The following is a 15,309-nucleotide window of genomic DNA, read 5'->3' as shown; positions in this document are numbered from 1 at the left end:
AAGGTTAAACCAAAATAGGAAACCTTGGCTTAACTTTCTTACTTCAATTAGGAATCCTTATTGGATTAGGAATCCTTGTTCTTCTAGGAATCCTCTTGTGATTAGGAATCCATCTTCAATTAGGAATCCTTCTTCAATTAGGAATCCTTCGTCGATTAGGAATCCTAATTTCTTCAAGTCTTCAATTCATCCACTCCTTTTTGCTCCAAAAGGCTCCAAATTACATCATTTTGCACACTTTGACCTTAGAATCTGAAAACACACAAAAGTGACTTTAAACACTGAAATAACTAAAGAAACACAACGTAAAAGCATGAGAACAAGCCAATTAAGTCGCATAAATATGCTCTTATCAAATTCCCCCACACTTAGCTTTTGCTAGTCCTTGAGCAAAATAAAGAAATAAAAACGAAACAAAAACAAATAAAACACAACCTAAACCTTCCAACATTTGCCTCAGGGATTTTCAATGCACATGACATGTTAAAAATCATCATCTCCATAGATTTGAGTTATCTTTACACATGAGCACATACTTAATCATAGTCACCACTTACTAGTTCACAATTAACCAACTAAAACAATGTTTTGAATGTAGTAACATGCCTTAGAGAATTCGCTCAATTTCTTACAAGGTTTGCACTCAATTTTCACTCAGATTTTCTAACTACACACCCTATACTAGTTATATGTGAGAAGATTGATGTAGATATGAAAACGAATGCTCACATATATGTATAACAAAGAACGCAATTTCTGGAGTTAATAAGCATGTTTAGGTATGATCTCATAAATGGAATGCTACTACTTAGATGCGAGAACCAGTGACACCATATGCTCATACCAAATTCAAACTCCACAAATTGAAACACATAACACTCAAGATTGAAGAACTTTATCTTGAATATGTGTTATGCAAATCAATAACATGCTTTGAATGAAATGGGCATGAGTTCTAGCATTTGGAACTAAGTGATGAAACGCCTTCTAAGTAGCAACCAAGCAAGGAATAATGAGAACATGCAACGACTTAGAAAACAATAATGCACAGATTATAACTCTCCAAATAAACGTTTAGGCTCAATTCTCACAAGGTTGTAGCATTTGGTTGAGTTCCTTCCTTCAAGCATGTTACAAAAACTAATTTTTATCCTTTGTGATTGCATGTAAATTCATAAGCTATAACCACAACCAAGCATAAGCAAAGAGTAATTCAAACTTTCATCATGTTAATAACTTTCTTTAACAGCCATGCAATTACAAACCGAATCATCATCATTGTGTTGGAAGGTACCCTAGACACAAACACACAAAAACAACTTGAAAACAACTCTTTTTGGGTTTTTTTAGGACAATTTTTCAAATTTTTATGTGATTTTCGGATTTTTAAGTCAAAACACACTAAAACACCCCAAAACTGCTTAAAAACACTTAAAAACAGCAAGGAACAAGTCTATAAGTAATGGGTGATAAAATCCCACGAATTTGCATAAAAAACACTTAGTTACCCCCCCACACTTAAATCAAACATTGTCCTCAATGTTTCAAGCATAAAGTTACACAAAACACAAAGAAACCAACAAACAGCAACTTAAATAACTAAACAGGGCAGATTAGAAACAACAACAAAGAGAAGGGTTTAGGAACGCAAATCTGGAAGTGGAGTGAAAGTTTCATCGTTCCTAAGTTGACGATACTGCTCTTTAAGCTTCCCTAGGTGCCACGGCATGTAATTGATCCTTGAATGGAAGGTGATACTTGAAATGATCCGGCAACGGTTTAAATTTGAGAGTGGGTGCCTGAATCATTAACAACATGTAAGTATAAAATGTAATGGAAATTGGAGTAGATGACTTACTTTTTCTCTCCGTAAAGAACTCAAGGACGAACACCACTTCTTTTAAAGTTTCAGGGACTTTGAATTTGGCCAGATTTACTACGATGGTTGTGATTTGTCTCGTGTCATCAAACTCAAATTCTTTGGGCTTTGTTGTTTCAAATACGTCCTCTTTGATAAATTCTTGATATTCTCTAGCCACTACTTTCTCTTGAATCATCCTTCTTGGTGTACAAAGTCCTTTGAACAATTCAACACAATCTAGAACTTGCTTTGTTGCACCAAGAATTGGAATATCATTTTGCACCTTGGGAAGAGCTTCCACAATGTCTTTTTCACTCTCTTCTTGCTTGGGAATCAAAAACCTGCGAGGAAAAGGGACATTGGGTGGAATAGGGTTAGAATTAACGAAAATTGGACCCAACTTACCTGTATTGGACAGTGGTAGAGCATTGGGAGGTTGCGGCAAGGGTAGTGAAGCAAGGGTAGGCTGCGGCAAGGGTGGTTCTTCCCTTGCCGTGGCCTTGTCATCCTCTTCTTCTTCGAACAACAGCTGTTCATCCATGTTTTGGATTGGTTTGGACGTTTTTGGGCTTGTTCCAACTTCCATGCCACTTTCCAAAGTGATAGCATCATGGATTTCAAAATTTTCCTTCAAATTTTCTATAGTTGAGTTGGAAAGTTCACTTTGCTCTTGAATTTGTGCCATGAACTCCATAATCTCTCCCATTTGATTCTTCAAGTTATCCACTCTTTTGTCTTGATTTTGTTGGTCCTGCGCCAAAGAGGTTAGTAATTGAAAAATTTGATCATTATCCATGGACATACTTGAACTTGACTGGAATTGTTGTGGGGGAGGTTGTGGTGGTGCATATGGCCATTGATAGAACTCCTCAGATGGCTGTGAATATTCTTCTTGTTGAGAGCCCTGCGTCAAAGAGGTTAGTACATCAAGAATTTCATCATAACTCCTAGGCATACTTGATTTCGATTGGAATTGTTGTGGGGGAGACGGTGGTGGCTGCATAGGCGTGGTGTAGAACTCCTCATATGGCTGCCAATATGCATCTTGTTGAGCCTCCTTGGCTTGATTTTGTGAGCCCTGCACCAAAGAATTTAATTCATTAAGAATTTGATTATAATCTATTGACGAACCTGAGTTTGATTGAGCATATTGCGTAGATCTTGAATAGAATTCCTCATATGGCTACCAATATCCTTCGTGTTGATCTTGTTGAGATTCCCACCACATAGAAGTTGAATGATCACTCCAATCTCTTTGTGGACATTGATTGGCTTGATATCCTTGCCTATAAGACGCACCAAATGTAGGGACACTTTGTATTGTGGTCCTTTCGGCATACTGCGACAATTGAGAAGTAAGATTTGCCAATTGAGCTTGAATGCTAGCAAAATCCATGTATTACTTCTCTAGTACCTAAAATCAAAGAAAGAGAACTAAATCAAATATCAAAAGTAACACAAAACAAGGAAAACAAAACTAAGTCGGAAACTAAAACAGAAACAAACTAAACAAAAAGAAAAGAACCAAGGGATTAGCAAAGTTGCTAATCCCCGGCAACGGCGCCAAAATTTGATGCGTAAATTAACTAAACACACAAATTAAACCCTCTTGTTGACAATTGTAGTATGAATAAGTAGGGATCGTTCTCGACTGGGGATTAGGAGGGATTGCTAAACACTTGAAAACTGACTTAGAAACGTAAAAACAAAGTTTAAAACACTAAATTAGACTCAAAGAATGCAAAACTAAAGTTTAAAACACTAAAACAAACCAAAAGACTCAAAACAGCAAACAAACACTCAAAACTGCCTAAAACAATCAAATTGACTCAAAAAGAAACTAGAACTTGATTTGGACGAATTTGAAAGTGTTTATGACTCCAAATGCTTAAAAACACAAAATAAAACAGAATTGAATGACTAAGACTCAACAAAATATGGGGGGATTGTGTTTGGACGAATTTAACTTAAATGGGCAGATTGTAAAGAAAACAGATTGTAGACAAAATTGTGATGAATCAATGGATGATGGAATAGCTAAGGGGTTCTTCTCCACACATGAAATATATGCAACGTAAATCAATTTCCAGTTATCAATTTAATAAGTTATGAACCTTGACACTCCAAGTTAATTAGGTCCGCTTAAATTAACCTTCAGATTTCCCTAGAATCATTGAATTGGATGAACATGCATCGCAAACAAATTATTCCTAACAAGTTCTCTATATGAACAGCATGATAAAGACACAAGTTAGAATCATTACGTTCTTTGGAAATCATAAGCATCGACAAGGCATTTGTAACTATGAAAAGCATGATACTCTTGCCAGGAATCTACTTAACACGATCGTGACTAGCGACCTTCACTACTTGCGAATATAAATTCATAACGATTAGGTGAAACAAACTTATATCCTAGCACCAAATTCAAGCATGCAAATTAAGCGTGCACTCTCAATCAACATACAAGAATGAGTTCTAAATCAAACGGTTAAGCAAATTGTATTCACGACTTATGCAACGATAACTGGAAGTAATCAACTTATTTCACATATATAATCATGGTTTTGAATACACCCTTAGCCAAAACGAATTTAGCCAATCATACTTAAAGCAAAACAAAGATTACATGAATTAGACATTAAAATATAAGATAGAATACACCTAAAATTGTTCAACAACTCAGAATGAAGAGCCAAACAATTGAGTGAATCTGTCCCTTTTCCTTGCTTGCGGCAGATTGGGGTTTGGTGGTTTCTGGGCTGTTTCGATGATGTGGAATGGATTTTGGGGGGTGTAGAAGCACGAAAAGGGGTGTAGGGTGAGTGTGGAAGAGTGATTGATGGTTGGAGGGTGGTGGAGAACTCGGCAAAGAGGGTGGAAAAAGGTGGAGCGGCTGTTGTATTTTCTGGGCGCTAGAATGGTGTTTTTGGGGTGTTTTGCTGCCTAGGTTGTGTATGGATGAATTTCTGTGATGGATGATGAATGGTTGCCAAGGTTATGTGTCTATTTAAAAGGGAATTCAGGAATTAAAACCCTAGGTTAATTAGGTAAACAAAATTTAAGTCAAAAGCTTCTAGAAATAAGGAAACAAATCAGAAAACTAAGGGAGAATAGGCTAGAGGATTCGGCATTAACTTAAAATAGATTAGGCAAGTGTTTCAATGCAATGAATCAGGATGTAACTCTCTTCCTTGCACGGCAAGGTAGAGGAATGGGCAAGGTGATATGCGGCTGTGATGTAGGAAAGGTTTAGTGTCCTAAAAAGAAAGGGAAAGGGGACTCACGGCAAGGAAAGGGAAGGAAGGGGTATGTGAGGTGCAGCACTACCTTGAATGGTGCAAGGAATCTTTATTTTATGTCCTAAAGTGCATATGAGGTCCTCAAAGTGGCTGGAACATAAGTGCTTTTAGGATTAGGAAAGGTTAAACCAAAATAGGAAATCTTGGCTTAACTTTCCTACTTCAATTAGGAATCCTTGTTCTTCTAGGAATCCTCATGTGATTAGGAATCCATCTTCAATTAGGAATCCTTCTTCAATTAGGAATCCTTCGTCGATTAGGAATCCTTCATCGATTAAGAATCCTAATTTCTTCAAGTCTTCAATTCATCCACTCCTTTTTGCTCCAAAAGGCTCCAAATTACATCATTTTGCACACTTTGACCTTAGAATCTGAAAACACACAAAAGTGACTTTAAACACTGAAATAACTAAAGAAACACAACGTAAAAGCATGAGAACAAGCCAATTAAGTCGCATAAATATGCTCTTATCATAAACCAAACTATGTCTTAGAACTTGAATGTTCTAACCTTGATGCTTATGGATGTTTTAAGTTCTCGTATCATCAACCACGACTCGTTCCCTCCTTTTAGTGGATTGCCGAAACTACTTTTATGTGGGTATGAGTTTTGAACCTCCACTTAATTATCGAGAAGTTGAGAAACCATTGAAGCCAACAGTGGCATGGATAGAGCTGAATAAGACTCTACCTTGACTTTCATTAAAAAATTTATAGGTGATCATTCCGGAAATGTTAAACAAAAGTTTTTCCCTCGTATGTCGGTCACTTTTACTTTTTTGCTATTTCATAATCTCCAGGGTATGATACCTTATAGCTTTACATTTACAAGTCATTTTCTTATTACTTTCTATCTCCCATTTTCTATTTTTATTGGCATTACTATAGTGGGATTTCAAAGAAATGGGCTTCATTTTTTAAGCTTCTCATTACCTTTGTTTCATTAGCAAAAAGTATCACATGACGACAGTATCGAAGTTAGGAATTGTTTGAGGGACGGACGAATTTAAAAGAGTGCAAGGTTAAAAAAAATGTAGACAACCAAATTTGTATAGATATTAGACAATATTAGGAATGTCTGTAATGTATCAATACTTGAAGGACTACTAGAATATTTGAAGGAAGACTACCCATAATATTTGAAGGGAGATTTAAGCAATGGTTTTTATAGTATCATTCCATTAAGTCTTAGACTCTTAATCCTAGAGAGAGTATACTATATGACTAATAACTAATTAAACTAACAACTCAATTAATCAGTACCAATAATTATATAAATTATTCAATAAACCAAATTTCAATTCAATTGACCAGGATCAATAATTATATAGGTATAGATTATTCAATAATCAATAATTTAATTAATCAATAATCAAGAATTCAATTTTTCAGTAATAAAAAATTCTACTCATCAATAATCACATGGTTCATATCAATAATTAATATTCATATTACACTATAATTCTATTTTAATTGAGCAAAATTTTATATTAAATTCTTGGAACTAATAATTTAATTTCAAAAAATTAGGTTTACATTTGAGGGGGTTGGCAATGGCGACAAAAAAGGAAAATGGATGCTGAGAGTTGTTGCACTTCAATCAATGAGAGAATAGGACAGAAAGAAAGCAGAAGATAGGACACTGGAGTGGGGATTGGATACAGTATCAAATGCGTGAGAGTTAATGGGCGGCGAGTGGAGAAATTTTTTATTGTAATTAAAAGACGGATGGTACACTGCTTGTTTTTATGTAAGTGATGAGAAATTTTATTTTTTAAGTTATTAACTTTTTAGCATACATATTCCACCATTTATATAGTGACACGTGATATATCACTCCATGTATCTATTACACTGAAAACTCACTCGGACAAGTGGTCGTTCTTTTGTTATTATTTTTTATTCTCCAAAACCACAAAGGCAAAACGACAATGTTCATTAAGTTTTGGTCTTGGGTTTCTTAGAAGAATACACTACGTGCGGCTACGCAACAGCAGGCATGCCTTCACCAAGTTGCAGTTTTTTTTACAACATACGAGGGGATGACAGTCACTTATGGGTTAAATTTCTGGCGAGAGGGTCGTCGCCCCTCTTGATCCTTTATAGCTTCACCACGGCATGAAGATGTAACTATGACATGTAAGTTATACTTTAGTTGGATCGCTACCATGTTGGGGGTTTGATACAATACAAAACACCCATGTTATTTGTTGTAGAGTTCAACTTTTTGTTCATGGAAGACAAATGCGTCAACCAATGCAAATAGGTGGCACGCGCACGGCTTTAGAATAAGTCTCGAAAATATCATCAACTAATTTTATTGTAATTAAATTTATTGGACCGGGATTCTGTTTTGGCACTGATGATGTTAATCTAATCACAAAGTATGATTAAAAAGTGTGTGATTTTTGGTACACTAAAAGTTGTAAAGCGTCTCTCTACTTTTATTGGTGAAGAGTAGAATGGTGATAACCTTTTGGAATCTCAGGTGAGTATTGTAAAGCTTTTTTTAGGGTTCTTATTTTTTGGCATCTTTCTTTATTTTCTTGAGCCAAAATGAATACAAATTGCGTTGCTAAAGGTAACCATATCTTGCGGCTAGTGGTGGGGCTTTTTGAGATCCTGCGAGTTATTTTCTTGGTGCTTTCTCCCTGAGTTTGGGGCATCATAGTTCTTTCTATGCGAAGCTTCATGCTGTCACCCTTGATGTGGAGTTGGCACTTGTGTGGGGTTAACAAAATTTATGACTTTAAAGTGACTGTTCTAGTGTGATATCTTACTTTGCTTCTAGTTGCAATACATGGTTTCTCATTGCTCTCATATATTTCGAGAAAGGAATGTCATTGCTGACATATTAGCCATGTGAAACCCCGTCCCAAATTTAGTGTATTTTCATATTGCCAGAATTATGAAATTACCTTTTTACCCTTGAGTTGACTGCCTCGTCGAAACATATAGTTTTAATGTTACTAATTTATTCTTAACGTACTTATTGCCACGAGCGCATAGGCTTGAACATATTAGAAATTAGATTTATAATGAAGATTCTACGTCTGAACGTCGAATGTTTTTAGATATTTTGTGTTTCGTCTTTCACGTTCTTAATCTACGAACCAAAGGGGACCCACATTGAAATTTTGTCCCCTTATCCCCTCACCCTACCCGGATTCCCCCTTTCCCTTTTGGGATATTTTCATATCTTTTTATTATTATAACTTCCTCTTTCTCTCTCTCTCTCTCTCTCTCTCTCTCTTCTCTTTTCTCTTTAACCCTCACCCCCGAACCCTTTCACTCCCCGACCTCTCTCTCTCCTATCAGAAACACACACACACAAAGCAACCCCAAATTGTAGAATTCTAAGTACACACAGTTTCTGAATATGCTTCAATTGTATTGAAATCATCACAAGATTACACTGGTGTTGCAATATATATAGGCAATGCGCCAATTACATTTATACCCTTGACTACTCTATCAATTTACACAAGAATTATAACAAACATCTAACTAACTTTACTTGACTCTTTACACCCCCTTAAGCTGAACTTGGATGCATCCATAATTCCAAGAGAAAGCTTGGATTGCAAGTATAATAACCTGGATTTAGACAAAGATTTAGTATGAATATCAGCTAATTAGTCCTGAGTGCACACATATTGGACCTTGAAAAGATTAGCTAACACCAACTCTCGGATATACTAGTAATCAAGTTCAACATGCTTGGTTTAAGCATGAAAAATTGGATTAGAAGCAAGTGAAATTGCTGAAATATTGTCACACCAGAGATGAGGAATATGAGGAAGATGGAGACCAATATCCTTGAACACTTTACAGATCCATGTTAATTCAACTGTTGTGTGAGCTAAGGATCTGTATTCTGCTTCGGTGGAGGACCGAGCAACCGTTGGTTGCTTCTTAGCACTCTAGCTAATGAGATTTGACCCCAGAAATATGCAATACCCACTAGTAGATCTTCTATTAAATATACATCAAGCCCAATCAGCATCAGAGTAAGCACTGAGATGGACAACACCTTTCTTGAACCACAAACCATGACTCACTGTGCCTTTGAGAAACCAGAGAATTTTTTTGGCTGCTTGGAAATGTGGTTCTCATGGAGCATGCATAAATTGACAGACTTGATTTACAACAAAAGATAAATCAGGTCTTGTCCAAGTCAAGTATTGTAGTGCACCAACAATATGCCTCTACTTTTTGGGATCATGAAACAAAGGGCCTATGTGATCAAGTTTGAGAGAGCCAATAGGAGTGAGACATGGTTTAGCACCTTCCATATGTGTCTTTTGAAGCAAGTTTAGAAGGTACTTGCTATGATGTAAGAAGAGAACTGTAGAAGATCTTTGAACCTCAAGACCCAAGAAATAATGCAAGGGTCCCAAATCCTTCACAGGAAAGATAGACCCAATTTCGGAATAAATTGTTGACAAGCTGTAGAATTAGGGCCTGTGACAAGTATGTCATTGACATACACCAAGATAATAACAAGAACAGGTGCTTTGATTACAAATAGAGAAGCATCAGATTGTACTTGATGAAATCCCATAGACTTAAGAACTGCAAATAATTTATCAAACCAAGCCATACAAGGATTTTCAAAGTTTGCAAACATGATTGGGGTACTTAGGATCACTGAAACTAGGTGGTTGGTGCATATAGACATCTTCCTGAAGATCTCCATGCAGAAATGCATTACTGATGTCCAATTGGTTGAGAAACCAATCGTACTGAACTGCTAAAGAAAAAAGAATTTGAATTGTTACTGGCTTTGCTACAAGACTAAACTTTTCTTTGTAATCTAAACTAGCTTGCTGATGAAAGCCTTTGGGCATAAGCTGGGCTTTATATCTATCAATAGTCCCATCTGAATTCTTCTTAACTCGAAAAACCCATTTACATCCAACTATATTTTGATGAGGTCTAAAAGGGAATAAAGACCAAGTACCTATTAACTACAGGGCATTGTACTCATCCTTCATAGCAGATCTCCAATGAGCATGTTTGGAAGCCTGAAGATAATTATTAGGGATAAAATCAACAGATGCAGGTAAATGATGCTTGGTAGATGAGTAGGCTTTTGGTTTAAAGATTTCAGCCTTGGAGTGACAGATTGTGAACCTGACGATGTAGGAGAAAGATGTTGTGTAGCAGGTACATTGCTAGTGGTAGGATGAGCAATAGGTGCTTGAGGAGAAATGGGTATAGTAAAGTGTAAATTGACATTGGGATTCACTGTTGAAGAACCATTAGTAGAACTTGGTGTAACAGTTGATATAGAATGAATGGAAAATTGGTTTCATCAAATAGCACATACCTTGATATGTATGGTTTTTGGGTAACTGGATGAAGACAACGATACCCATTGTGTTGAAGACTAAAAAGACACACTGTTTACTTTTGCTGTCCAACTTGGATGAAGTGTATGGCTTGAGCTAAGGAAAGCATCCACAACCAAAATTTTTAAGTTGAGAATAATATGGAGGGGTACCAAAAAGAAGTTCCCAAGGGGATTGCAGTACGCCACCAAGAGGAAGCCGATTAATCAAATAAACTGCAGTGGAAAATGCTTCAACCCAAAAAACATAAGGAACTTTAGATGCAACCAATAGTATTTGTGCAGTTTCAACCAAGTGACGATGCTTCCTTTCAACACATCCATTTTGCTCCGGAGTGTGAGGGCAGCTAAATTGTTGGAAAATACCATGAAGTTTAAGAAAATTCTAAAATTGATGACTAGTAAACTCACCCCCTGAATCAGATCGAACAACCTTGATTTTATTACCAAGAGTATTTTCTACATAGGACTTGTACTCCACAAATGTTGAAAATACGTAAGACTGAGACTTTAAGGGAAAATACCAGCTATACTTGCTGTAATCATTAACAATAAGCAAATAATACCTATAACCACTCACTGAAACAACATGAGATGGTCCCCAAACATCACAATGCAACAATTTAGTAGACATAGATCTAGGAACACCAAATGGAAGCTTGTAATTCTTTGCTAGAGCACAATCATTGTAGAAGAAGTCCAAAGACGATTTGCCTTGTACAACAACTTTATGTGTTGACAAAACTTTACGAAATATAATTGAAGATGGATGACCAAGCTGCCTGTGCGAGATTTTGACATTTGCATAAGTACTTACAAGTGCAACATGTGTGGAAGGAGTAGCTTTGTAGGGAGTAGGTGAACTGTGAAGAGGAAAGAAACCATCTTTAACTTGTCCCCGCAAAAGCGTCCTCCTTGTAAAACGATCCTTGATAGAGGATCCATGAATATCAAGAGTTAATGAACAATCATTATCTTTGATAAATTGATAGGCAGAAAGTAGACTATGATGCATTTGAGGCACATGAAGAACATTTTGCATTTTAAAAGATTGAGCGGGAGTATGCAAACAGATGTGCCAACATCATCTATAAATAGACCTTTACCATCTCCAATGTATACCTTGTCTTCACCATTGTAAGGAGTAGGAGATTGGATATTGGAGATATCATTGGTGATGTGAAAGGTACCACCCGAGTCAATGAGCCAAGAATGGGAAGGCTTAGTAGTGTAATGAGCACACATGGCAGCAAGTTTAGCTGGATGAACCTTGCCTGAGATCTCTAGATTCATTCGATCGAAACAGTCAATAGCTTCATGACTGTAAGATCCACAAATTTGACATGGAGATTTGTAACCAGAAGAGGATGCAGTATGATTGAATCCAGAATAATGAGTGCCACGATTGTAACCAGAGTTATGATTGCCATGATTTGAACCCCGAAAACCACGATTATGTTTTCCTCGGTTAGAATTATACCAGAAAGAATTCTGAAGTGGTTGAGTTCCATGATTCTAAGTAGCAAGAGCTTATGGTAGTGTGAGAAGGAGTGGCAGTTGGTCTTGTACAGAGAATGCCTTTAAAGGCTGAGATGAGGAAGTCTTCTTGCGACGTGACATGAATAGTTCTTTAGTAAGCAATAAGCCATGTAATTCATCCAAGGAAGTAGACGAAAGGCGAAGTAGTATGGAATCAGTGAATGATTCAAATTCATTAAGAAGACCAACAAGAGTTACTGCAATGAGATCGCGATCAATGATAGAGGCTCTAACAGCAGTAAGGGAATCAAAGATCTCCTTGATTTGCTGAAGATAATCAAACATTGACTGAGAACCTTTATGAATGTTTTGAAGCCGGGACCGCAATTGATAAATATAGGCATCCGAGACACCACCAAATCGCTGCTCAAGTTTAAGCCAGAGAACACAAGCAGAGGAGACATCAATAGTGAATGGAATAACTTCCTCAGAGAGAGTTGAGTTGAACCAGATGAGCAGATTTTGATCCTTATCATACTAGTGCTCGAAGGTTGGATTTAGCGAGCTATCAGGAAGAAAGGGTGATGGTCATGGCTCAATGCCATCAATAATACGAAGAAGCTTGTAACAACGAAGCTCGCCATGGCAAGTAATTGGACCGCCGGAGTTTGATCGGAACCATACTGCTGATATTCTGGTTTGGAGGAGGCACCGACTCAATTAGAGAAGAAGAATCGGATGGAGACGCCATCAAGATTCAAGATTAACAAGTCAAAAATCCAAATATGAGAACACAATTGCTCAATCAACACACCAAAGAATAAGATCAGAAAAGAGCGGAAGATCGGAGATGAAGTATACAGCAGGATCGGAGAGGCTATGAGGTGGTTTGCAATGGTACCATGTAGAAATCTAAGTACACACAATTTCTGAATATGCTTTAATTCTATTGAAATGATCATAAGATTACGCTGGTGCTGCAGTATATGTAGGCAATGCGTCAATTACATTTATACCTTTGACTACTATATCAATTTACACAAGAATTATAACAAACATTATAACAAACATCTAACTAACTTTACTTGACTCTTTACAAACCACCACCACGTGGACAAAGAAGCTTCGAAAACCCAGTGCCAAGTTGAGGAACCTTTTAGTAACGTTGTCACTATTTATTGTCTTCCCCAACGTGTTTCGTGATTTTCCAACATTGTTTGGCTTGTAGAAACACTTTATGTGTTTTAAGAGTAGATCGAAGCTTGTTTGAAGTTGTACATACGTGTTAAATGCATAAAATAGCTCGAAGTAGCTTTTCCTAATTTTTAAACGAGCATCGCCACTTTCGAGGTACTTTTCGGCCAAACCATGGCGAGTTAACCATTATACAAGGTACCATTCTCTTCATCTTATTGAGTACTACAATTTGATTTTTGAATCACTTGATTTGGTTGAATATCGGAGAAGTTATACGCGTTTGAAGTTGTGCCAAGAAACCGACCAAACCTTGGCCAAAAAACGGGTTAAACCCGACCCAATAACCCTAAAGCTGGATCCAAGCCTAAGTTATTACCCAAGCCAATTGTCCAGCCCAGCCCAAATCCCCAAAGCTCAAGCCCCAGCCTAGAAGAATAGGCCCAGACCTAGTTGGAGCCCAGATCCCAATCGGCGCATGGGCGCCTGTCTTGGCTGGTACATGGAGCGCGCCTCCACCAGAACTATGCTCCGCTGTAGTCCACAGCGGCGTTGGCGACTTTCCAGGCGACCCAAATCGACGCGTGGCATTTCGAGCCACCACCCCGTGGTGATGCATGAGGGCGCGTGGGGGTACCCGAGGTGCCCCTTTTTGTTTTTCGACATCCTGAATCTGTTTATGACGTCCATTTTCCGAAATTCAATCATTATGGTAGAGTTTTATTAATTGGACCATTTATGTCCTTAGTTACAATTACTAGTGATGTTTACGTCCCTCCTATTTTGCACGGCTCTTTGATGATGGAGTATATGTGAGTGGACCATTTCTAAAATGCATATTTTACTGTTAGGAATGCATACATGAAAAGCATGATTTAATGGTTACGTTTTAAGAAATGTGTTTGTACCATACTTGAGCAATCCTGAAACTACTGAGCATCGGTCAACGTTATACCGTCAAGGACCCAGAAGAGTTTCCCTTCACCAGGAGGCCAATCACAACGCAACACGTGTCAGCATCAGAAGCCAATCATGGCATGACATGTGTCAACATCAGAAGCCAATCACAACACGACACGTGTCAATGTCAGAATGAAACTAGAAACTCTCTTCTATAAATATAGATCATTCTCTCACAATATTTCCTAATGTCATTTGTAGTGTATCATTCACTAGTACTCACTAAAGAAGAGCTTGAACCTATTTACTTTTGTAAACCCTTCACAATTAATGAGAACTCCTCTACTCCATGGACGTAGCCAATCTGGGTGAACCATGTACATCTTGTGTTTGCTTCCCTATCTCTATTCATTTACATACTTATCCACACTAATGAACGGAGCAATCTAGCGAAGGTCACAAACTTAACACTTTCTGTTGTACCAAAGTCCTCACTAATTTTGTGCATCAACATTTGGCGTCGTCTGTGGGAACGACACTTATTCCCACTCTCATCAGCTTTACCAAGCTGGTTTCCACCATTCGTACACTCTCTTTTGACCAGGCATCCCTCTCCAACATGGGAAGCGAAGGAAGCCACAACACACAAAATGACACCCTTCTTGCACCTAGTACGAAGCAACGAAAGAAGAAAGGAAAGAGGGTTGCTCTTCAAGCTAAAGTCGATGAGCTAGAAGCTCAGAACAAGAAGATAGCAATGAAGAATGAGGTCCTCCAGGAGCAGTATGAGAAGCTCTTTGAGACGCTCCATGAAACTAGGCGTACTCAAACATGCGAGCTCGACATCAACCATCATCTGGGTGCCCCCCAATTCGGAAGGTCATTTCCCTTCGACATGGGTCTCCCTGATGAGGAGCGACCTAATCATCAAAACATTGATCAACATGAGACTTCTCTAAACCCAGATGCTTCGACCTGAAACAGAAGAAGTGGAGGAAGACACCTCCATGTAGAAGGGTTGGAAAGATCAAAAGCTATTTATTATGACTGCCGAGACTTCCTAAAGTAACATCAAGAGAATCCCCTCCACATATGCTCGAAGATCAATGACCCAAGGGTTTCTGAAAGACTCGGTCGCCTCCCACGACCCAGGCCAACTGCCAATCTAGGGAAGGAACGACAGGTCCCAAAGGAACATGAAGGTACATGGGACTCTGAGG

Source organism: Malus sylvestris, chromosome 13 (genome assembly GCF_916048215.2).
Source record: "Malus sylvestris chromosome 13, drMalSylv7.2, whole genome shotgun sequence".
Lineage (NCBI taxonomy): Eukaryota > Viridiplantae > Streptophyta > Magnoliopsida > Rosales > Rosaceae > Malus > Malus sylvestris.
This window is presented reverse-complemented; position numbering follows the sequence as displayed.